Source organism: Dipodomys merriami, unplaced genomic scaffold, assembly GCF_024711535.1.
Source record: "Dipodomys merriami isolate MVZ:Mamm:240054 unplaced genomic scaffold, mDipMer1.0.p SCAF_1, whole genome shotgun sequence".
Taxonomy (NCBI): Eukaryota; Metazoa; Chordata; class Mammalia; order Rodentia; family Heteromyidae; genus Dipodomys; species Dipodomys merriami.
In genome coordinates, this window is record NW_027202270.1 from 28,912,031 (window position 1) to 28,939,339 (window position 27,309).

Below are 27,309 nucleotides of genomic sequence, written 5' to 3' on the forward strand. Positions count from 1 at the left end.
GGACAGTCTGCCTCTGAGAGGCATTTTGCAGGTACAACTGACAAGGTGAGCTGTATGCCAGGCACTAGGCTTGAGAAACTTGTCCTCACAGTAGTTATGTTAAAAGAAGAAGAAATATAATACAGCTACATGTGTGTAAAAATATAGACTTTAGTCATTGTTATCAAAGAAAAGGGGGCAGCAGAGAAGAGAATAATTATAGGGAAGTAGGTGGCTACTTAAATTGGGTGATCTTCCCATAGAGAAACTCCTAGAGTTAGTGAATGCTTTCTATTGAGAATTCAGATTCTGATGAAATAAAATAGTAGAGGGAACCATATAGAAGCTAAGGTCAAATCAGGAGTACTAAAACTCAAGGGATAATGAAGTAGTATTTTTTAGTAAACTGAAACAGTATGGAAGGGACCTTCCTAATTTTCTTGAAAAGGCTCTCATCAATTCCCTGTGGTCTGTGGATAACCACTTCCAACAAGATTTCAGTCCTCAGCTTTCTGATTCTCTTTGTAAGCTTCCATACTTCTGTATTGTGTGTGTGTGTGTGTGTGTGTGTGTGTGTATGTGTGTGTGTGTGTGTGTGTGTGTGTCCTGAGGCTTGAACTTAGAGGCTGAGCACTGTCCCTGAGATATTTTGCTCAAGGCTAGCTCTCTACCATTTGAGCCACATCTCTACTTACAGGTTTTTTGGAAGATAATTGGAGATAAATGTCTCACGAGCTTTCCTGTCTGGGCTGGCTTTGAACTGTGATCCTCAGATCTCAGCATCTAGGATAGCTAGGATGATTAAGCTACCAGCACCTGGCTTGGGTTTTCTTTCTGAAACTCCCTCTTCTCTAATCCTTCACTTCTTCTTTTCTGTCTCCATTTTCAGCTCTTTCATGATCTCATCCATTTCCTTGGAAACTACTGTGTAGAAACTCAAACAAGAGTCTCAAAAAACTCAAACTATAGTCTTAGGATGAATGCAAGATTCCATTCTTCTGATTTCCTGATGCTCTAAATCTGCACCAGCCTTGATCTCCCTAGCTAAAGATTTTTCCATCCACAGTTGACAATTTCATGGCCATCAGGGCCTCATTTTTCTCATAGTAGCACTCCACTCTTCCACTAGCACAGGACTTAAACCACGACATCATCTTTCTCCATCACTCCTTGCAACATGTCTTAGAATGTCTTTTCTTTCCATTCTCACTGCTAGCCACCTTTCTCCTGACCCACATGTCTCTTAATCTTCAAAATCTATGTTAAATTCATTTGGGTTGCATTATAGTTCGTTTACTCATCATGTGGTCATTGCCTTAAGAAATCATCTCAAATATCTTCTTATTCTTGTTTGTACTATTTCCATAACTGAACATGGCAAAATTTCTTCCACATAGAAGGTTCCAGGTATTTGATGATTTTCAAGGTAGCGAAACTATTTTTCCTTTGCCAGATAGAGACTTCTGTATTTGGCTTATTCTAGAACTCTACTTATTAACACTTGTAATCCTCCAACCTCTATTAAAACTTTTAATGTGTGCAAGTTTATCCAAGCAAGGAAAATTGTCAATTCTAATGAAGTAAGATCTTGTAAGGGTTGTGCTATCTTGGGCATGTCGGATGGCTAAGAAATAAATAGGCTTAAAGAATAAAAAAAAATCCATAAATTAGAGTAAAGAAGTTGGGTAATGAAAAGAAAATAATCTTGAAAGGATGAAGTGTGGGCAGAAGGCAAACATGTTCTTTATAAAGTAGCTGATCAAGATGAGCCATTACTACAACATGGTGCAGGTTCTGACACCCTTTTTTTCAGATGCCTTAATTGGGCCTGTGAACATTCTCCAAAGTAGTAAGATGTCAACACGAATGAAAATAGAACCATTTATCCTGGAAACTTCTATGCCAGATATTTTCTAATTTTCTTGCTATGGTTCAGAGAGATAAGAAGAGGAGTTACAGGTTCCTGTTAGAAGGAGCAAATGAACTTTAGTTACTACTGAATACTTCCAGAATTAATGAAAAGTATTTTGACTAGAGTGGGGAGCTTCCAGTCTCCAGGCTGCGCAAAGCCTACAAAATCGCGTATCACCTTTATTGGCTGCCCATGGCAATCTGCCTGCATTAATACTTTTGTATAGCCCTTGAATTATGTTATAAATACTCAAATGACTCTTGACATCAAAACGTTGTCTCTGATAATGTAAATATTATGTGATTCTCTTTAGTAATAAAGTTGGAGTACTTAATTTTAAAAAGTATTTACATTTCCTAATTGCTTACAGTGAACAAGGCTTTCTGTTTGCCTCTACCTCTTCTGTTTTGAAGAAATCTGTACTATCTCTTCTGTTAGGGAATATCAAATTCTTATACTATCTCTTCTGTTAGAGAATACCAAATTTTTTGTTCTTTTCTACATAGTCTATGCTCATTGGCAATGGTGGTTAGTGAGTCAATTCTGCACTAGGATTTTTAAAATCAGAAGTAAAGGAAACTTCTTTGGTGATCAGTCAGAATTTCCTTGGCCATATGTAAGAAATATGGTGAAATAGAAAATAAAGCCAGTTGCCACAAAGATAAAGCAGATGGAAAATGGAAAATGGAAACAGAGTCTCAGCAGTAAAATAATCCTGATGTTTGTGATTCCTGAAGTAAGCACAGATGGTTTCCACAGGTGAACTAGTAAGTTCTCTCGATGGCCAGTGTTGCATTCTCAAGGTCAATTTGTTGTCACCAGGAAACTAAAACAGCTCACCAAGTGATCCATCCTTCAAGCACCACACCATTCTCTTGTTCTCAATGATTGCCAGCTACTGTGGTGTGTCATGCCTTTGTCTCCATTTCAAAGTTAGCCTTCTAGCCTATTCGAAAACCTTTTAAAATTTTGTTCTTGGCATTATTTCCTATTATTTGATTGCCCTCTTTCAAATAAACCCAGGTCTTCAGGGTATGTTATACTGTACTATCCTAGTTTAATATTTCTTTGGTTATTTTTAGGGGTTTGTCTTTTCCTAATCCCTAATGCTAATGGTCCTAATGTCCTGTTACTCATTGTTTCTGCTCCCATCCTCAGTAATATACACTTTCTCCCAGCTCTCAGTGTTGAATGCAATGTAAACTGTTGGATATATACAAGACCAGAGGAGCTGGATGACTTGTCCAGGGCTGGCCAGTTGGACAGTGTTTTCCTAGCCCTTGAGGAACCTCCCCTGATATTTCCATCATGATATAGCACACTACAGTCTATTTTATGACAGTTTGTGAATCCCAAATTAGTGATTCATTATTTATAGTTGTCTATAACTATATATGTGGTTAGACTGTGGGAAGTTTTATCCTACTTTGACTGTAAAACTATATGGATTCATATTTATGAGAACAATCATTTTAAGCAAATCATCATTGTAAAAATGTCTTTTGTGAATCAAATTAGTTTAAACTAATTTCACTATTTGATTGATTTCCCCCATATAAACCACTTATATAATGTCCATTTTCTTCCATTTCAATTACCCAAACTAATTTTTTTGAAGACCAATTCTTTCTCATGAATTTTATGCAGAAGTTCCCAAACACACAAAATACTACCTATTATATCTTCTCATTGTGAGTTTTCTCTTATGATTCTCATTTCTCTTAGGCCTAATTGTCTAGCAACAAATTTCATATATACAGTTTTTATTTAGAAGATTTGCTTCTTCTATCTCTTTTTGGTCAAGGATAAATTTTCCCATAGCCAGTTTCAGTCATTCTCTATTGTGTGTCAATTATTTTAAGCAAGTCAATTTTTTTTCCAGATCCACTTTTGAGTTTTTGATGTTATTAACAAGATTAGTTATTTAGCCATTTAAAAATTTGTAAGTTCTTCAGTCTCCAAGTTTTAGCCATTGTCAGTTTTGTTTTATAAGTTTTCTCTGTTGCATTAATTTTAAGTTAGACAAAAACCTTGAAATTTTGTATTTCATTAATCCAGTCACAAGTATTAAGGAACTACACAGTAAATTCTGTTCTAGACACTTGGGATACATCTGTAGAAGCAGATAAGGCTTTTGCTGTGATGTAATTTCCTTCCTAGTGTTGGCTAGGGGGAACACACAGCAAACAAATAAACATGAAAAAAATCATTTGAAATAAAGACTGCCAAGAAAATGAGACAGTGTAATATGTCCCTGACCATTAAGGAGGCTGTTAAATGGCATTGTCCTAAAAGGACAATGGAAATCTTGGAACTAAGGTAGAAGGACAAAAATGATAAACACAGAACTTTTTAATTCTTATATTGTTAAATTATAAAAATGTGTTCATAAACTTTCAAATACATTATGTACCACTTCCCCAGCCCACATAAAGACCAGAGAGCAGAGGGTAGGATCATAATGGTGGAACTGTAACATGCTGTTTTTTGCAGATTGCTTTCTTGCTTTTCTGGCCATTACTTCCCTGACCAGGTATGGCCATGAAATGAAAATGGTTGTGCTAGCATGATAAGAGAATGAGCAATTTTATCACTCCCCAAATTATTCTATATTTTTGCTATAACTGTTTCCTAAAAATATGTGGAATATGCTCCTTGTGTGCTATTTTTTCTTCTTGTCCCTTGTGTGGACGATATATCCATTCTCCACAGTGGGATTGAAAAATCAATTGTGGGAACATTATACATTTTATTGTTCTTTTTCTTTGCCCTTGAGTACAAGGCATTCAGAAAAATCCTTGTGGAGTGATGCCTCCTAAAGATTTTCTATCATCAACTATAAATGAGATTTTAAATATGGATTTTCTGATGAAAAGCAGAATTTTAAAGTCTAAAACAGTTAAGCTCTTGCAGTAGTCATAGTAAGGTCTAAGCATTTGATTTCAAGCATTGCTGTGATGGGTAATCGCAGCCCTTACCCTTGCAGGGAAATAATGACTTAGTATGGTGGTTACACCTTTTTACCAAGTGACATTAAGCTGATCCCTTTTTCCAAGCAGGAGGAACTTTTGGAGGGAGGGATGTGCCAAACACCAGAACAAACTCTCCTAGAAAAATGAAAGGACAGCAAACAGCTGTTCACACACAGATTGAGACAACTATGACCATCTGTAGTTTAAATGGCAGTTATGTTTGCACTTCCCAGGAATAATGTACAAAAATGTGCTCTTGTTCCTGTCCATGGCCTGTATGGAACCACAATGAAGATATGAAGGTAGAAGAACTAAGGATTGGTCTTTCTATCCACACTCCCTTTCCATTCTTTGAGATATAAACATGCACCTTTATCCCCATTCCTAATAGAAACTGAGCAAAGTATAGGCTTTGTTTAGAGATCTCATTTAAACAAACAGATGAAATGCACATAATATTTTTACTACTCAAAATCTGGCCTACTTTAGCATTAACACTGAATCATTGAAAGAGCTCCAAGGAAAACTGTATAATGTAATGCACACTGCCAATGCTTAAATGTTTTTCCCCTTATGGAATCATAAAATATATGCTTAAATAAATAAATAAATAAAATCCAGTCTCTTCCCAGGAGTCTAGGTTTACATAGAATGGTATTATACGGAGCAGTAGGGACAACAATACTTGAAACTTTTTGTGTCGCATATTTAGTGAAACAACTTAGTCAAGCACTTGTGGTTACAGTCCAGAAAAAAAGAACATTTAGACAACATTCTTAGTACCATGACACATGTGGAAAATTATTTATCCCCTGTATTCTTATATTACATTTATAAAATACAATACATTTATCTACTCATTTATTCAACAAGTATCTTTGGAATATATATTATGTGCCAATAACATTCTAAGAACTGAGAATCAAAGATTAAAAATGTGTGGTATCTTCCCTCAAAAAGTTAATTGGCTAGCAAGGGGACAGTAATACAAATCAATATTGATGTGTTAAACATCTTAGTCTCTGTATTGGTTTTCAATCGATACTGTAACAAAGTACCACAAACTTAGTGCCCTTAAATAACACAAATTTATTCTTCTGTAAATTTCCTGAAGTCAGAAGTCTACATTTAAGGCATAGAAAGAGCTGTGTGTTCTTTCTGGACACTTGGTGGGAGAATCCAATTCTTTGTCTTTCCCAGACACTACAATCCTTGTCTCATAGACCCTTCCACCTTCAGATCATCTTGTACTAATCTCTGATCCTGTCATCACATCCCATTTATAGAGTTTGGCTCTCTTTCCTCTCTTACATTTTCTTTCTTTCTTCTTTCCTTTCTTCCTTCCTTCCTTCCTTCCTTCCTTCCTTCCTTCCTTCCTTTCTTTCTTTCTTCCTTTCTCTCTCTCTCTCTCTTTCTCTCTCTCTCTCTTTCTTTCTTTCTTTCCTTTCTTTCTTTCTTTCTTTCTTTCTTTCTTTCTTTCTTTCTTTCTTTCTTTCTTTCTTTCTTTCTTTCTTTCTTTCTTTCTTTCTTTCTTTCTTTCATTACAGTGGCCCACCTGAATACTCCATGATAATCTTCCTTCCACAATATCCTTAACTTAATCAGCCCTACAAAATCCATTTCCACATAAGGTAACATTATTCACAGGTCTATAGATTTGAATACTGACATCCATCAAGGGCCATTGGTTTGTTAGATGTTGTATTTATTTAGCATAAAGAGTAGCATCAATACAAAGTTAAAAAATAAGCTTAGAAGAAGATACATAAATCTAATGAGAATCAAAGAAGAAACAATATTAAGCTGGGATTTGAAGACTGAATAGGATTTTGCCAGATAGGAACATCAGAAAATAGCTTTGCAGGAGAGAGAACAATTGATATCCTATGTGCTTGAAGAAAAGAAAGCATTCTAGAGGATTCGTTTCAAAATCTCAGGATAGGTAGAAGAGTGTATGGGAACTCTGGTGGAGATCACAATGGTCATTTGAAAGGTCTAAAAAGGTCTGGTGACTTACTCAGAAGGTGATGATTAGAGAGGAACAGAACTCATAGGGACTAAATCTCAGGTCCCTTTCTTTCATCTAAGTCCTGGAGTCTAAGTCCAATGTCTCAGATGTATGTGTAGGTCCAGATGGCTAGAACTTCTGCCTACTTTCAAATTTTAATAAAGTGAATGTGAACGTAATACAGAAATCAACCCATTGTTAACTGCCAAAGTAGAATATTTGATTTTTAACTGAGAAACACAATATTTTTCAAAAAAATTTGGAGGCCTTCTGGATTGATAGTTTGTAGCAGAAAGAAGGATATAAATAAAGATAATGAGACATGTTCATTTTTAAAAATGACAACTTTATAAGCTCAGCAATTTCATCTTAGAATATGAATTGGCAGGTGTCAGTGGCAAAAGTTGTTAGACTACAAAAATGGATGTTTGTTTAATAAAATCCATTAATGCTTATGAAATTCACTGTCTGGGGGAGGAGTTCATAACAGTATGATGATCACAAAGACTTACTAAATGGCTTTTTTATCTATTATTTTAGTCACTGGTGGGGAAGAGGCCAGATTTGACTCCTAATCAACAGCCTGTGCACTTCATAAATACTGATTTAAGTGATAAGCCATAAGGAGTTCCAATTGTGCTACAGAACAATGACATTACTTAAGTGTGACTGCAGGAATATCCTGGCTACTCCTGATTTTTGCAACACTTTGATGGAAATTCAGAAAATGAATACTAATCTCTTTCCCATATCTCCCCTGGCAAAGGGCATATTCATTTACAGGATTTTGCTTTGTTTTTATATTGTGGCAATGAAACATTGGAGAGTTTGGGCTGGTCCTGCATTATTGGAAGACTCCATCATCTCTCTGAGTAGCCACACATAGCTCCCAATGACCCATTTCTCCTTGATTTCATCTTTTGCATTTTGGATAAGCATGGATATATGGCATGGGGACTTGGAGTCATAGACACTTAAGTCACAGATGAGTTACAAGTTCTCAGGAAATAATTTCCTTTGCCAAATGACTGTGAGTTTGAAATTTCAATCCTGTTTTACAAGAAAACCAGAACGTGAGCACTGTAAATAGTTTTTGAGACTCTAATATTGTAAAGAGATAAGAATGATGAAGCCGTCTTTCATAAATTCAGAAAGAAGTTTTTAAGCCCAGATGATGGAACTTGTAAAAGAGTCTGCAATGAGTGCAAGGGCTGGCGAATTAATTAGAAGTGGAGGTCAACAGTTTTGGAAACGTGTCCAGGCACATGGCTAGAGAACACGAAGACTGGAACAAGGGACTGTGAGTTTTGACAAGAAGGGTGATGTCCCAGATCCAATGTTGAAGAGAAAGACTAGCACATTTCAATATTAGCAAGGAAAGGACATAAAATTATAGGAACAAGAGACTCAGGGTGTCAGGAGACTGAGAGATATATACTTTGCTCTTAAAGCCTTAGACTCAAATTGCACCAAGAACTCAGAAGAGACATGCTGGATCTTGCTCTCTCTTTGTTGAAGAGGGAAGGGGGAGTGAAGCAGAAACTGTATTTTGAGTGCATCTGGAAAGTATTATCTCAAAGTAGTATTTATACAACTATTAATAATAACAATAGAAGTAATTTGAACTAGATTGTGCAGCTGGACACATAGAGTTCAAAGCTGACCCTTTCTACAAGAAATCTGTGACTCAACTCAATCTTTCTGGAATTTAGTTTCATTGAAAATACATCATCTTGTGAATAAAATGAAATAATGTGGGTGAAGTATTTGACCCACAGTTAGACTCAATCAATACTGGCTTCCTTTGAGGCTGTATGCTTTACCCACTCTTTCTAGGGACAATACTAAAATGGGCTCCTATACTAATTGACCCCTTATTCTTGATTCTTTTATACCATCTTTGACATTTTCTAATTTCTATGGTATAAATAGGCATTACAAGTGGCTAATTAATTGGCAAGAGTGTGCCTCAGCTGTAAAGTTACACACACACACACACACACACACACACACACACACACACACACACACACACACACACACACACTGTCCCTGCTTTTAATAGTTCAAAGTTTGAAATGCTTAAAAATATGAAAATTTTTTGAGTACCAACACAAATGTACATGTGAAAAATTTCATACTTTACCCTAAATCACAAGTTACAGTAACAACCTATGTTCAGTAAAACTATTGTAAAATTACCTTCAGACTATGTATTTAAATAAAGCATGAATGCAAATGAATTTGATGTTTAGACTTGAGTCCCATCTCTAAGGTATCTCAAGACGGGATACAGGTTGACCTGTTGTAACACTGTTGAACAACAAACTTTACAATTTAGGTGTGTGTGGGGGCACGAGTATAGTTGTGGAAGTGGGAGGGAAAAGACGGTAGGGGAAAAACAAAGAAGGCAACAATGCTTGATAAGAAATGTACTCATTACCTTCTCATGTAACTCTGTGCAGTATTTTCACAATGAAAAACATAAAAATACAAAAAAGATATCTCTTTATAGATAATATTCTAAATTTTTAAAAAGTGAAGCTCCAAAACACTTTTTGTTTTAAGCACTTCAATTTATATGAAAATACAGTATTTATCTTGTTTAAATATATGTATATATCACTATTAGCCTCTATAACAAGTGATTAATACTCCCTGGGATTTAACAGATTAAAACAACAAAAATTGGGAGAGGGCACAATTCTGCATAGTCTGAGTTACCCAGACTGATACAGACATTGTCAGCTACTAAGCACACTACTACTGCTTCTAAATCTTCAAAAAATAGAGAGGGAGAAGCAACACATCATTGCTTCAATGTCCAACCTTTTGCACTCCGTTTGTTGGCAACAAAGACTACCAATAAAGTTAGTAAATATAGAGAAGGTATTCTATCAAGCATATCACAACTTACTTTAGTGAAAAGCCATAAAAGAAACTAAACTCACCTAACAGAGGGAAATTATTCTTAAAACTGAGAAAGGCTCTTTTCTTTTCTGAGGAACCAAGTATTGCTAGTCCAGAGGCTCAAATTGGGTAATGAATGTTGTTCCTTTCCACCTCTGAGCTCAGCCTTCTTTCTTTTGGCTTCTGTCTTTAGGATATTGTTCTCCATGTGGTTAGTACACACGACCTTCAAAAGCCCTCAGCTCATATTATAACCCCTTCCTCTTAGTAACATTATTGGAGTAAATCCTCTTCCCAGTATTCATGGGTAAATATTGAGAATGGCTCTGATTGGTCTAGCTTGGAATACAAGTCTATCTTTGTACCAATGGCTATTGATTCTTGTGGGATGGCCTTGAATCACATGACATGCTACTCTAGAGATTGTCACAGGTTTTTGCTGAATATTTAGTTCCTTAACGATACAGGAAAAGAGCTGCAAGCCAGCAAATACTACCAGCTGACTATCTCAGCAAGGAATACTCTCTAACATGACCCTTTTTCCCGTACATCACTTGGGGATGGGTAAGTGGCTTCTATCATGCATGTCCAAAGACATTCTATTGGAAATGACAGGTGCCGATGGGCAAATGCCTCCTCAATCTTCCAGTACTTTGTAGAAATAATGATTATGTCTTTTGTAAATTTGACACAGATCACATCTGGGAGATATTTGAAATAAAAAAGTACTGTGATCAATGATCTATGCCAAATCATAAAATAGCTCTTCTTTATAAAGTAAAAGGGAAAAAAATAAGGATATATCACACAGGCAGGAGGAATTTCTCAGACTGCCTTTATGGTGTGCTTTATGGCCAGCTTGGATTACTGTGTTGCTGTGTCTCAATCTTTTCCAGGAATCCATCGCTCCATCTCCCATGCCCATCAGCCTGAATTCAATCCTCTGCCTCTTCCAGGCCTCCAGCTGAGTGGCCATCTAACAAAATAACCAATTACATTGGTGACTCCAGCCTCCTGACAACTGCCTCAGTGCTATTTCAAAAGGCCATTTAAAATACATTTCTCGTTTTACTACACATTCAAATTTTATTCCTCTGGTTATAGAACTATAAATGTCTGCATTTCATATAGACTCAAAATGAAGGGTATATAAGGGTGTATAAATCACACTGCAAAAGTTGCATTTTCTTCATCAAATCATACTCGATATGTGGCTGGTTGAAAATGATATTATCTGGTGACTGCTCATAGTCTTTCATATCTCAATATGCAAAGGAGGGCCCCACACACAGTGCAGCAGTCTTTTCACAATCAGGCTACTAGAGACCATATTTTAATGTGAAATAACATTTCTTTCTGAACTCTAACAATGCTCTAGTGGGTCTGTGTATATTTTTATGTCCATTTGATTGGAGTTAAGTTTCATTGTATAAAAATCTGGGAAGTTCAGTTGTTGGGAATTGAAAATTGATCTACTGTACCAAATGTGCAAAATGGGAATAATAATATTGACCCTGCCTCAGGAAGGTGACTTACAAAACAAGGACATAACCTCTGATGATATGGTGTGGGGGCCGAGAGAAGAGGAGGGAGGGATGAGGATGGTTCTTCAAACCTGGGACTGGATAGCTTTGTATAGGGGGACTGACCCTGTGGGGCTTGGAGAAAATAGGAAGGGAGAGGCTTTCCTTAAGGCATGCCAGTGGAGAGGCTATTTTCTCTGTTCCCTTAAACAAATAATAACAAAAACTCCTTTTCCATAAACAAATAGCCAGGTACTGTTTACACTAGTGAATAAGGTGATGGCATGAACAGTTCAGTTCTCATCCTCTGCAGCTGCAAATCCTACACAGAGGGGCCCTACATCTGTTTTCCTGCAACAAAGAAAACATGTCTTGGTCTGAATTGTTTTGTGAAGACAAGACTCAGGATTCCTGAATTTAACCTTAGGTTTACCCAACCATTATTGCTGTTTGACAGGTCTTTGAATTACTTCTACATTCAGTTTCTCAAAACCATCTGCCAATGCCACCAACATCTCTTATCAAACGAGGCACAAGCAGGATCCATCCAAATAAAGATGTGCAAGCACCCATCATGAATACCTGCAGGAAAAAGAACTCATTCTGAAAATTATCTCCCCTTTCCCTGAAGCTTTTCTCTGCATTTGAACATCTAGAAAGGACAGACTTTTCAGCCCACAGGTGCACACATTTCTGGCAGAAATCAGAGGGCCAGATCTGGAATCCATAACTCTTCATTTCCTGAATAAGTAACGTCTTTTTAGCAACTTATTTTTATGCTTTATTCAATATAATTACTGCATTTGAACATTCATGAAATATGAACACACATGAAGAAACAAATTAAGAGATGATTGGAGCGCCTCTAGTCTCCTTGCAGCTGGCAAGACTATACAAGTTTCTAATATTCACTTCCTTTCCTTAACTCATGACAAGCCAAATAAGAGATTCCCATCAAATTATAGAATTTTAATTGTTTTTTGTAAACAGAGGCTTATATTCTAGGAAAAGAGATATGTGGTTATTCCTAAGTATATTGAATTTTATTACTTCCAGAGTCTATGTTGGGTATTATAGATGACAATAGGCTAAGAACCTTCACTGGGCAGTTCAGTACCACTGAGACTTCTGACTGGGTGAATTAATTTCTTTTGGAAAATAATTTAATATTCCGATCTTACAGCAAATCTGAGCTTTTTACATTTAACAGAACTAGTCCCCATCAGCTCGGTTGGCTCTTCACTCTCCTTTTGCTTAGTGCTTCTCTTCCTTAGGATCACAGTTCAAAGCCAGCCTGGGCAGGAAAGACTGTGAGATTCTCATCACGAACCACCAAAATGCCAAAGTAGAACTGTGGCTCAAGAGTGGAGTGCTATCCTTGAGCAAAAAGCTCAGAGAGACAGTGCTCAGGCACTGAGTTCAAGCTCCTGGGTTGCCTCCCACCCCCTCCCCCCAAGTCCAAATTATAAAGTCTAGCTCAACTATGTCTAGGTGACCACTCACCTTGTTTCTCCAATCTCCAGAGATGCTATTGAAAATACCACAGCACTATTTTGGCACTAATCTCCTTTTAGGTTGTCTTTATTTTCGTTATGTGTTGCCTCTGCCCAATTAGACAAGAATTTAGGGACAGGATAGTTCAAGTGTCACCTTTCAGTGTTCCCAGAACCTGGAATTGGCACATATTATAAGCCTCCTGGAACTGCTTAAATTATGTCTTACATACTTTCCAAAAGCCACTTGTGATGCTCTTCTCCTTCCTCCCCCAGAACAGACCTTCCCAAAAAGCATCCCACAAGCAGAAATGGAGCCTCGGTTGTTCAGGATAAATAGAGCTAGCTCTGTTTTATACCTTCTTACTGCCTTGCTACCCTCAATTCTGCTTCTCTGTCATTGGCCTCCTTAATAGAAGAGTGTGTAGAAAATTTTGAGCTCTGTCTGTCATGGGGCTTGAACTCTGATCCTGAGAGCTCTCACTGAGCTCTTCAGCTTAAGGGTAGTGCTCTACCACTTTGAGCCACTTCTGGTTTTCTGGTGGTTAACTGGGGATAAGAGTCTCACAGACTTTCCTGCCTGGGCTTGGCTTTGAACCTTGATCCTCAGATCTCAGCCTCGTGAGTTGCTAGGATTACAGGTGTGAGCCACCGGCACCTGACACATGGTGACCTTTTAAAGGAAGACTTGCTACTTTGCTGCATAGAGTCAGGGCAGCAAGCAACCTCAACTGTCAGCTTCTCCAGCTTCTGCCTCTCTGACACTGCTACCTTTCTCAGGCCACATCCTACCTGGACCTACCTAGAGACAGAGAAAGTGGTATTGAAAGTTCAGCCCATACATGATGTCATGGACAGGCAATAATCCCGAGCACCTGCCAGGTTGCTGAATTTTCACCTCCAGGCTTACCACTCCAGTGGAAAAAGCTCCACTTTCTCAAAAAGAAAAAAATCTCGAAATTAAGCCTTATCAATGTAGTTTGTTGTTTTATTTGTCCAACCTCATTCCCATCACCAAGACCAGATACATAATTTATGAAGCTCCTTAATCAATAGAAATTCAAGCTATCTAGTTTTTAAAAATTCTTAAGAATTTTAAGATGGTGATAGATGTGTTAGAAATCAGGCATACCCTCTGAGTCTGTATGGAGTTGCAATGGCAATCTGTGGCAAGAGAAGATATTTCCAACTTGGCAAGGCTGAGTCACATGCTGATTCCCAAGACGGGTGTTCCCCAATGAAAGATTGAAGCTGCTGCTGGTGGTTGTCATAGTAGTGATGGAGGTGATGATGATGATAAGGAGGAGGAGTAAGAGGAGGAGGATATAGCTCAGAGCAATATGTAGAATGGAGTAAGATAAATGTTTGAACTCAGGTGTCAATCTTTGGGTAAAGAGCTTCTTCCTTATCTTTAAGCTCCTTCACAATAAAATGAAATCCCATTCTTTCTCATCTTTTGGGATTGTCCCAAGGATAGTAGGCTAGACTAGAAGGCCTGATACCACTGCTGCCTTTTGCTAACCTTCAGAAGACAGGAAGGGAAAAGTCTCTCTCAGTACCAGAGGAATGCTCATTCACAGGCCTGTAGAAAAGATTCTCACTATAATGAATAAAGTACAAGAACTAAACAAAAAGAGAACTAAAGGTAAGCTTGGCCTGTCTTATTTAGAGCTGGGTAAAATTTATATTAATTGATATGTGACATCTCTTAGCATCTGACCTCTGGTAATTTTTCTTCTCCTTTCTTCACTCTTTACTATTTCTCATACCAAGACTGGAATTACCAGTATATCCATTCCCTTGGGGCCTTACATTTACAAACAAATTTTCATATTCATGTAATATTCCAGGAAGTTGTATTTGCATTAAAAAACAATACCACAGGCAACTGACTTAAATGGATTTTAAAGGCAAAAATGCTTTGTTAAAACAGAATTATCAGATAGATACTCCAGTATCCAAATAAATTAATTTTTGTTTGTGTATGTGTTCTCTTTATTGTATATTTCTCAAACATTCAAATTTCAAGAATCATTTCTAGAACATTTGGAAGGTGTAACAACTACAGTATTCAATAGAGACACTTTTCTGGATGAACAGTTTAGGAATTAAATTAGAAGTATTGTTACACCATGCTGGGAATGTAATAAGAAAGTCATATTGGACTATTTTTTATTTAAAAATAAAATGAGAAGAATTGGAAATATTTACCAAATGATTGAGACATAATAATTGATACTAAGTACTACTTATTTGATTAAAGGAAAATTTTAAGGTTCACAACAGGAAAATTGGCAGTGCTTTAAAAAATAAATTGTTGCTTTTCAAGGTCTTCTATCCTTCTCCTATATTCCCCTGATAAATACCACACCTCATCCTGCTGTAATGAGCATGAGATGACTGTCAGTTTCTCAGGGATACTCATGGAAACCCTGAATTAGTGCACATGTTGTGGTCATGTCACCAGCATTGATGGATTTCCATTTTGTACCAAAAAAAAAAAAATCCAACAGGACCTGTCAGTTTGAGTTTGCACAGAAAACATACTAGAAATCAAGAAACAACCCTCCGGCTAGTTGTGATTTCTACATTCATAAGTATAGGTTTTCCCTTCTTGTCTTGAGAAACTGAAGCTTATATACTTCAAGAACAAGTGGAAAGGTGTACTTGTAGGGAAGTCTCTACATTTGCTTAAAATGAAAATCATCAAATGTAAGCAAAACAAAATGAAGCACCAACAGAGAAATCTCAAACCAGAATTCAGTGTGGGTTCAGATTCAAGATTCAAAATCTTTTTTTTTGTAATGAACATTACAAAAATCCTTAATTTTAGAATAATTAGGAGCACCGTAGCCCCATCCACTGTCCCTCTTAAGCCCTTGATTCCCTATTTTGAAAGCACCCAGATCCCGGTAGGCCAAGAATTCCCAATCTGTGCATCATTGGCAGGACTCTAATCCCGTGTAATTGTATTAGTCTCAGTGGCAGATTAGCGCTAAGTGCCCCCACAGAAAGGGAGCTGTCAGCTCCGCTATTGTTTTTCATTTAATGTGATTCCACAGCAAAGAAGAAAGGCAGCCAGGGCCCTCCATCTCACATTACAGACCTCAGTTCTAAACCAATTAAGGAAAGGGGATTTACAGTCCTCAGGATTACCCACTGTTTATATTATCCTATATTTCTTTTCATAATACTGTCTATTTTGTGTCTCCTAGCAGTCCTCTCTGTCTCTAGAACGAGGCTATGCGCTTGCCTGTACATTTCCCCATTTTCTTCTCTGGGCTTGCTGTTTGAGTGCAGTCACTGAGCTGACTAATTCTCTCTGATTGTTTTAATTATGTTGCAGAATCCTCATGCCTTTTCTGTCTGAAGAACCCAGTTAGGAAAATGCTGGGGCTCAGCCCAAGCCTGATACCAAAACAGACCTTGATAAAGCAGTGCATTTCTGTGCAAGCAATCATTCCAATTAATTGAATAAAAAACATCCTGCAGGATGCTTATCAGAGAAATAAAAGCTTGGCTCTCAGAAGGCAAATTGGTCAGTATCCTGATATTGTAACAAAAGGTGCCAATTTTTTTTTCTTTTTAGAATTATATCTGATGGAGAAGGTGAAATGAGGTTTGTAACTGAAGCAATGAATAAATGGTAAAATGATATTGAGGGAGAGAGAGAGGGGGTGGGGGGGAGAGCGAGAGTCTGACCATTCTAAATAAGCCACGGCCTGATCTGAGTGGTGGTCGAAAGCTTTCTTTTAGTCTTCCTGTTCTAAGGGAAGCCCTTGCCTCAAGAAGTCCTACTGGTTTTCTCCTGCCCAAATGTATGTGTAATTTTTCCCTTGGCTGGTACTGCAACAATGAAAACCTCCCTCAATGGATTTCTATTAGAACCAAATGGATCTGGAGAAGCAGTTTTACTCTTAATGGCGCTTTTCTATTGAATTCCATTTTTCAGAATTTTATTTTACTTTCACTTGAATATTTAAACAGGTTTAAAATTTAAATATCTATGCTGAACAAGCCCCGATATATATTTTTTAAATTGCTGTAATACTTCACTGGGTTTCATTTTTAGCTTGATACAATATGCATAATCCATTATGTTAGCATTACATAAGTTGGGTGTGCTCAGACACCAGTCTAAAGCACCCTCTTACAGAGTGAAGCCATACCATCGCAATGACTGTCTTATCAAATTATTTTTACAACAGCTTTGTTACTAACAAGGCATAAAGAGGGTTCTAAAATTCAACTCAGGGCTCATTACTGTAGGAATACCCATTCTGATTAATGAAACTTTTATTTAAGTTTGTCCTTAAATGAAATTATCATATTCCAGCCTTTATAAAAGTAGCAAGAAGAGAAAAACGGGGCCTCCTTTGGGGAGAATATTTCTATGCTTACTGGCTGGGTAGGTTTAGATTGTTATCCTGATTTTTTTTTCCCTAGGATAGCTTTGGCCCTGCAGAACTAACAGATATTTGTAGATTCTAGGCACATTAGTTTAAAAACAAAGACACACAAATGACACCCATTTCTCAAGGAATATGTTCACTATTCACCCATAAAGGCCTTTGAAGAGATGTACAGTAGAGTGGATGAAAGTTCTGGATTGATTTAAACCACCTGAGTTTGCAGGTCAACTTTAACACATACTAAATCTGTCCCTCTGGGAACCTCCTTTCATCTGAGTGTGATTTTTTTCTCATCTTTCAAGTGAAGATAATAGTTGTGCCCATCACATCCAAGTATCATATTAAATAAGTTAGCCCATAAATTGTGCTTGAGCCAGTGCCTACCTTGAGGGAAGGGGTCAGTAGCTATTATGGTGGGTGGAGAAGCTTTTCATTTCCAAATACAGGACACAACTCACAGATAATGCACAGCCAGTAACAGTTGGAGCTGAAGGATGGCTGGAAGGTGGTCTTCAACATGGAGACAGCATTTTTAATAAGCAGAGATGGGGGCAGGGCTATCTCCTGGTATTTGGGGACAAGCTATGGCAAACCTCTCCATTGTATGAAGCTGGATCAAGGTGAGAGATTGCAGGGCAAAGTTCCAATCAGTCCAAGAAGATTGGACTTGGCATGTATGGAGGAGAGGCCAGCAAATGAAACAGCTGTGACTTTTTTACTCCTGATGGTATTTAAACCGAAGACTCGGTGTACATTAGCAGTGCTTTGGAGAAATAACCCCCCTTCCATCCATCCAGCACAAAATCCACACTCACAATTCATTCGCTAGGCTTATAAGGTTCTCGGGCTATAGCAAATTGGAGAAATGGATGTTTGCCTTGAAACCTTGTACCATGCACGATTTGTAGCTGCTGTTGCCTTGGTACATGTTTGCCAGCGTGCCTGGACTTAAATCCCTGCATGATAACCTTTAACTCTTTGCTAGGAGGCAAAATCAATCGAGGGTAGAACTAAGTGAGAGGAGAGAGGACAGGGGAAGGTACAGGCACACACACACATCTATCTCCAGACTTAACATATTCTTGACACAGGTGTTTGAGAAGCCATTCGTGCTAAATAGCTACAATTTCTAGTCTTTCCTGTGCTGACATTTCTAAAGAGTTTCTGGTCAATGTAAGAGAAAAAGCATTTCTGGGAAATAAGGCTGATCACCTTGGGAAGGGATTTAAAAAAATACAAAGCTGAAGAAAGTGTATTTCTCTGTGGATGTAATACACATGACTGTGGCTATAAGAGGCTTCCATTACAATCCTGCATTCTCTCTCTCCCTCTCTTTCTCTCTCTCTTTTTCCCTCCTTCCACATCTCACCTCTCCTCTCTTTTTTCTTCTCTCCTTTGGAGAGATTGCATTGATTCATACCTCAGAGAGTGCAGAAGCTTTCTGCTTTCTAAGGTTCTTTTTTGGCTGCAGGTGTTTAACTGACTGTAAGGGCAGGCTGAGACATGTATGGAAATGATGCTTGTACTTTCAGTCTAATCATTATTATAAAATTTGTAGAGGATAAAACACTGGGCAACCATAAAAATAGAATTTTTACTTTGATCACGGCAAAGTTATGGGGTTCTTCTGTGATTAATCTTTTATAGGTCTTAAAAATCACTGCCAATGTGAAGTCAACAGTCTTTCTACTTCTGAGCAAATATCTCCAAACAATAAAGGAATAAACAAAAGCCACTGAGAGTAGATAAGAACAAATTTACTCGCTGGATTGTTTCAGACTCCATACTAATGGAAAGGGCACAGAAAAATTTGCTTGCTAACTTAGCATTAGGATACCACATCAAAATGGACCAACACAGTGGCCAAGGAAGAAATTTAGGGGTGTCCCTATTACTTAGGGGTGACTAGGTTCTCTTCTTTTCCCACTATTTCCTTTAAAGGGTCCATGCAGGCATTTGTTCATGCACTTCAAACGACCTATGCTCTCCTCCTGGCTGCCTCTGCTTAACTCTTCAATCCTTCCTTCCATAATCCGGGGACACAGGATTGCCCTTCTGACTCCCTGTGTCCTCCTCATTCAAGACCTGAAATAATAAACTAGAACTTATTTCTGTAGTGATGCTGTATTGCCTTTCTGCTTTCTATCAAAAGAACTACACTAGGGTTTGCCCAGCACTCCTGGGAGAACACTCACTCAGTCAGGCTTCCAGTGTCCACATGATGGTCAAAAAGGTATAAACAGGACAGGGTCAGATGAGAGCATCTGCCTAAAAACAGGTTTCCTGTGTGAGGCATCAATAGCCACAGGGGGGATAATTAGGCATTAGGCCATCTTCCAGGGAAAGGAAGTATTGTATGAAGGACATATTGCAGACACATCCATTACCTCCTCATTTCACATGAGAACAGGGCTGCCAGAGATCTGGTACTGGAACCCCAGTTTAGCAGGGGCTCTCAAAATCAGCAGGAGTAAAACAAATGCACCTACCAAAAGCCAGCATACGATTCAGAGTGAGATGATTTGAAAGCCATATAGCATCATTCTCCTGATTCTGTGACAAGCCTGCTGGGTGACCTTAGCATGTCATTGAGCTTCCTTTAGCCTGGGTCTATTTAATCCTAAAATGGAAAGCTTTACCAAGTTTTCAGGGTCCATTACAGAATCATTCTTCTATAAAGAACAAAAATATAGCCAGGTGTTGGTGGTTCATGTGCCTATAATCCAAGCTACTCAGGAAGCTGAGATTTAAGAATTGTAGTTCAAAGCTGGAAAGTCTGTGAGATTCTCTAATTAACCACCAAAAAAGCCGGGAGTAGAGCTATGACTCAAGTGGTAAAGTGCTCACCTTGAGTGACAAAGCTCAGAGAAGAGCTCCCAGGCCCTGAGTTCAAGCCTAAAAACTGCAAGTGTGCACACATATACACAGAATAGAATAGGATGGACTAGAATAGGATAGAGTTCAAAACAATAAAATATTTACCACTTCATGTATGTATTTATATATATATATATATGAGTAAACAAAATCTATATTAGAAAGTGAGAGAACTTCACAGAATTCAGGAGTAACTGGTAGGAGAAAATGGCCAAGCTGAGAGAAACCTAGAAACATAAGACCCCAGAGTGAATAGCCATGTGACTGAGTAAGTCACTGGATTCCTTAGGATTCTATCTTCATCTGCTACCTGCAGGCTCACAACAGCAAGGCTGTCTGTTCCAGGAAGTAGCAGGTGAGATGTGAATCTAACAATGGCAATAACTATTGTTACTGTTCCTTTCTCCCAGTAGAATTGTCACAAGACCAGGTACCTTTGGATGTCTGCAGGTTCTCCACAGCACACAGCACAGGTTAAGCAGGTGACTTTGGTCACTAATTCTTGAATTAAATGGGTCTTAAGCAAGCATTATGTTATCTTTACAGATTCCTCAATAGTTAACTAAAAGCCTCAGGGATTGGAAGCTACCTAAGGTGGAAGTTACTCATGTCATGAGTCAAAGGCTATAAGCAAGTCCCTGCCTCTGTTTCCTAAGAATGCTGTGGGGCACCCAGTTCTGTGCTCCAGTGAGTAAGGAAGCTCCCAAGCCTTTTCTTCCTGTAGTCACAATTTACATTGGCATATGGAAGGCTCTGAGCAGCCTGGAGCAAAATAGTAAAGCAGTGTTCACTTCTGCTTATTGCTGTGGCCACAATGTTTCTTTGTGTCCTTGAAGTCTTTCCTGGACAGCTATTATCAGCTGCACAGGAAGCTTTATACTGTCACTCAAACAAGCCATCTAATCCTCGTGGTGCTCAGATTCCTCTCCAGTAAATTGAGTGCCATCTCAGGAGCCCAAGAGGAGTATGGAAGGCCATTTAGAGCGCCCTTCCTGAAGGCATTGCCACATTTTGGTCCCTGAAAACATGACCATGTACTACCCAAAGATCCTAACTTTTCCAACACATGAGTCATTGATACACTTATCTACTTCTCTACCACCTTGTGTCTGGGTACTGTATGCCCACTTCAACAGTTTATCTAGACAGCAAATATTTATGGAGGCCCTGACATACAGAGTGCTACAGGTGCAATTGTAAAACAAAAGAAGGCTGCTGGCCTTCTAGAACTTTCTCTATGTGAATATTGACAATTATACATGCAACTATAATTTTGTATGCTAAGTACTCTTAGTTATAATAATAGGAGCTAATAATATCATAATAACCAATACTTTCCCAGCCCTTGGTATATATTTACTTGTTTAACCTTCATAACTCTCACTGCATGTTCAATTTCTTTTTTTTTTACATCTTATTTTTTAAAATTTATTTTATTGTCCCCATAGACTCCACTCCCAAATTACTCAAGCTGACTCAAAACTTTGGCAAAGTAGCAGGGTATAAAATTAACCCCCAAAATCAATGGCTTTTCTGTATGCCAACAATGAGAAAAGTGTGGCTGAAATTAGGAAAGCAACTCCATTTGTAATAGCCCCACAAAAAATAAAATACCTAGGAATTAACTTAACCAAAGAAGTGAAGGACCTCTATGATGAAAACTTTAAAAACTTGAAAAAGGAAATCAAAACAGAACTTAGAAAATGGCAAAAACTCCCATGCACCTGGATTGGAAAGATTAACATCGTGAAAATGGCAATACTTCCCAAGGCTATCTACAAATTCAATGCAATACCTATCAAAATTCCAACCTCATTCTTCAAGGAAATAGAAGAGGCAATCCAAAAATTCATATGGAACAATAAAAGACCCCGAATAGCAAAAACGCTCCTCAACGGAAAGAACACTGCTGGAGGAATATCAATACCAAATTTCAATCTCTACTATAAAGCCATAGTAATCAAAACAGCTTGGTACTGGCACAAGAACAGACCTCAGGACCAATGGAATAGAATTGAAAACCCAGAAATGAACCTACAGACCTATAGCCATCTAATCTTCGATAAGGGAACTAAAAAAATAGAATGGAAGAAAGACAGCCTCTTCAGTAAATGGTGCTGGCAAAATTGGTTAACTACTTGTAGAAAACTAAAGCTAGATCCTTATATATCACCCTGCACCAGAATCAACTCCAAATGGATCAAACACCTCGGAGTCAAAGCTGACACTCTGAAAACATTACAGGATGGAATAGGAGAAACCCTAGGTCTCCTTGGCACACGCCAAAATTTTCTTAATAGAGACCCAGAAACACAACAAATCAAAGAAAGGTTGGACAAATGGGATTGCATGAAGTTGCAGAGCTGCTGCATGGCAAAGGACATAGCTAGCAAGATCAACAGAAAGCCCAAGGATTGGGAGAAGACCTTTATTAGCCATACAACAGACAAGGGTCTCATATCTAAAATATACTTGGAACTCAAAAAATTAAATCCCCCAACAACAAATCCTCAAAGAAACAACTGCCCAATAAATAAGTGGGCTAAAGACTTAAAGAGAAACTTCTCTGAAGAAGAAAGAAGGATGGCCAATAGACACATGAAGAAATGCTCAACCTCCCTAGCCATAAAAGAAATGCAAATCAAAACAACATTGAGATACCACCTCACCCCAGTTAGAATGGCAAAAATCAAGAACTCTAATAACAACAGATGCTGGAGGGGATGTGGACAGAAGGGAACCTTACTTCATTGTTGGTGAGAGTGTAAACTTGTTCAACCACTTTGGAAAGTAGTATGGAGGTTCCTCAAAAGACTCCACATAGAGCTCCCCTATGACCAAGAAGTCCCACTTTTGGGCATTTACCCAAAGGTTTACAAACAAGACCACACTAAAGCTACCAGCACAACTATGTTTATTGCAGCATTATTTACTATAGCTAAGATATGGAACCAACCCAGATGCCCCTCAGTAGATGAATGGATCAAGAAAATGTGGTATATATACACAATGGAATTCTATGCCTCCATCAGAAAGAATGACATTGCCCCATTTGTTAGGAAAAGGAAAGACTTGGAAAAAATTATATTAAGTAAGCCAAGCCCAAAGAAACATAGGTCCCATGGTTTCCCTCATTTGCGATAGTTAGTATATGTCTGAGTCAAGCAGAAAAGGTCAGATAAGGTGATATTAGGAAAATGAACCCTAAGATATGTATTTAAATGTTTTTTTTCTTTCATGCGATTTTTTCTAACACATTTATTTGATTATTTCTTTGTTGCTTTGTATGTCCCTCCCCCACAGTATAACCCCTGCTTTCACTGTATTTGATGTGGGTATAATTGTGGAGGGGAAGGGGAAAAACAAGTCGTTTAAATAGGGATACAGGTGGAACCCTTGCAACAATGAGAAGTACAAGTTGTCATGTTGAAAACAAACTTTACAACTTTGGTGGGGGGTGGGAGGAGGATTGGGGGGGAGGATGGGAAGGGATGGGAAGGGGAAACAAAGGAGGAGGCTACAATGCTTGATAAGAAATGTACTCATTATCTTGCCCATGTAATTGTAACCCCTCTGTACAGTTTTTTTCACAATAAAAAAGAAAAAAGAAAAATGTTTATTTTATTGTCAAGGTGATGTACAGAGGGATTACAGTTACATAAGGTAATAAGTACATTTCTTGTCAAACTTGTTACTCTTTCCTTCATTTTTCTCCTACTTTTCCTCCTAACCAAGTTGTCCTTTGTCTCACCATTCTGTTGTTACCCTTCCCTTCCCTAATTCAGATAAATGTATATAAAATCCTGAGTACCAAAATCAAATACAATGGCAACAGGTGTTATACCATTGGGGGAAGAACATATAAAAGAAACAAGAAATCACATAGTACATTAAAACCAACAACAACAAAGAAAAACCTCTTGTGCCCATGTATTGGAGTTCAATTCACTTATCATCATCTTATATGGTCATATGTCCATAGCTATTAAGCTGTTCTACTCACCTGCTAAGATTATCCTAGACATATGGTTTCCATTATTTGCAATGAATAGTATATGTATGTTCAATTTCTAGATGAGAAAACTGAGATTAGGAGAAGAATGGGATGTAAAAGAGTGTGTGTATCAGGTGCTTCAGAGGTGTTTTCTGTATTTAAGTATGGTAGGAGTCACCCAGGTAAAGGTCCTGAAAGCAAATGGGCAGTATCAATGAGGAGGAGAGAAGAAAAAGGAAAATGGGGTAAGGGGTGTTAGAGGACCTTAAAGAAACCTCATATCAAGATTATGATGTGCTCAGGTTGTGGGAATGTGTGTGTGTGTGTGTGTGTGTGTGTATGTGTGTGTGTGTGTGTGTGTGTGTGTGTGTGTGTGTATTTGGGTGATGGTGACAGATTACAAATTATGGAGATAGTTGCAATAGTTAGGTCGGGAAGGGCACTTCAACCACTTTAAAGATTCAATTTTATTCTAAGGCAAACAGAAACAAAGATTCTAAGCAAAAGTGTTAGGATCAGTTGCTCTTTTGGCATTTTAGGAAGAGAATTTTTCCACAAGGTGAAGAAGGAATTAGTTATAGGTAACACCAATGAATCAGTATGGAGCCTCACAGTAATCAAGGCAAGAAAAGAGAGTATTGTGAAGTGGACTATGAAGACAACCATTATAGAGTGATGTTGATGGGATTGAAAAGCATTTGGATCAGGGACAACAGTTGATTGGAATGAATCATGGTAATCATAGTAGTGCTTGGCTTATAGTTTGGCAGATGCTAGTGCCATTCACACTACCAGTGGTGTGAGGGACCAGGACTAGAGGAAGATGATAACTTCAGTTTGAGACAGGATAGACTGAGGGAATCAATGGGATTTCTAGTTGGGCATGCCTAACAGATACATGGACCTGTTGACATGAAACACAGAGAGCAAGCTAGCTAAATATAGCCTTTTAGCTGACAAATACCAGTAACAAAGACCAGTGTGGGTATTTTTTAGGTAGTAGAAGATGTAGGAAAAAACTACCCACTTGAACATGTCTACATCAAGTAGTTGGATGGTGGAGGCCAAGGATCAAGCAGGAATTAAGGAGGGAAACAGAATATTAATAGTCAAGGATCTACCAACTCTGCGTTTCCCAGTATGGTAGATGCTGGCTGTACCTTAGCCTTACCTCTTGGGCTCATTTGTAACTGTTTCATGCTGATAAATGGCTACATGAACACTTGTCTGCTTCTTAGCCTAAGAACTTGTGACAACATTCTCCAGTTTTGAACATTTACATTCAGATGCATCAGAGCCCCCTCAACTACTGAAAAAGTGCTCTTGCTCAACATGTCAGTTTTGCATTTCTTCAGAATAACTGTTCTACTGAAATGATTGCTGTATTCTACAAGGCTCCTCAGTATACCACTATGGGTTTGAACCCCAGTTTCCAATTTCAGAAGGTCATTAACACACATTCTTTTGTTCTTTCCTTCATTTCAAAGCTCTATTCTCACTTTGGCTTCCTGGTACTATTTCCAAAATAATGCCAGTGTTGGAAGAGCTGCTTTGGGAAAACTCAAAGCAAGATTAACACAGCAGGTTACAATTATTTGCATGCTTCTTTTTTGTATTTCCTGAGTTTTATAAAGATGAAAAGGTATTGAGGAAATATACCTGATAAACTAGACTAATGTTAAATAGGTACACCTAGAGCCTATTGTATGGGAAAGAAAGGAAACAATCAAAAAGTAATAATACCATAGGACCAGAATATGGCCTGAAAGAGCGCCCACTGGCACCATTTTGGATAGAGAATTAAAAAGACAAAACTAACATTGACATTTTAAAATGTCAAATGTCAATATCAGCGGGGCACCAGTGGCTTATACCTGTAATCCTAACTATGCAGGAGGCTGAGGTCTGAGGATTGAGGTTGGAAGCCAGTGGAGGCAGGGAAGTCTAAGAGATTCTTATCTTCAATTGACCACCAGAAAACCAGAAGTTGCACTGTGGCTCAAAGTGGTAGAGTGCTAGCCTTGAGCAAAGAAGCTCATGGACAAAGCACAGGCCCTGAATTCAAGCCCCATGACTACCACCAACAACAAAAATGTCTATGTCTATGATGATACTGAAAAAAATGGAGAACTTTATCTCAATGTACTATAATAAAGTTGTTAATAAAAGACAATAAAGAGAGCATTTGTTCCATCATTTCATATATTTAAGTTAATAAGGAAAATTCCTATTTGGAACTGTTAGCTAATAAGTACAAAAGTAAGTCAAAATTTTCAATATTCCAATGAAATAAGTTAATCCAATCAGAGACCAATACCATACAATGATACCATTTAAAAAAAGTTGATGGGGCTGGGAAGGTGGTTCAGTGGTAAAGTGCTTGCCTTGCATGCATGAAGCCCTGTGTTCAATTTCTCAGCACCATATAAGCAGAAAAAGCCTGAAGTGGTGCTGTGGTTCAAGTGGTAGGGCCCTAGCCTTGAGCTGAAGAGCTGAGGGACAGTGCCCAGGCCCAGAGTTCAGGCCCTATGACTGGCAAAAAAAATAAATTAAAAAAAAAAAAGTTGACAAGGGATCTGGCTTTCTCAGCATGCCAATAGCATGCCCTAAATTGCTAGCTAGTAGAAAAAACAAAGTCCTTAGAGATATAAGAATCAAAGGATCAGAAATGAAGTATCAATGTTCAAATTACATACATACATGTATGTATATATGTGTGTATATACACACAATATATATGTGTGTATATATGCATATATATATATGTATATATATATATAGCCAAGTGTTTGTGTCTCTGAAATGTTCATATGCAGAAAGTATAGCTCTCCTAGTACTAATAATTTGGAACTAGGACTTTGGGGAGGTGATTAGATATTGACAATAAAGCCATAGTGAATAGAATTAGTGCTCTTAAAAGAGACTCCAGAAATAGCACTCAGTCTTCCACAATATACGACATGGAAAGCTGCCACTGAGGAAATGGCTCCTCAACACGCACACTGAAGTTACGGATTCCTATTAGACTTTGCAGTCTCCAGAAATATAAGCAGTAAATTTCTGCTGATTTTAAGATACACCGTTTGTAGCATTTTATTATAACAGCCCAGTTGATGATTCAATCAGTACTACACTAATTTATTAGATTTTATGTATATGATACATAGACACTATATATTTTTTATGCATGCCTATATGAAAAAAAATCTACCGCAACATGACCAACAAA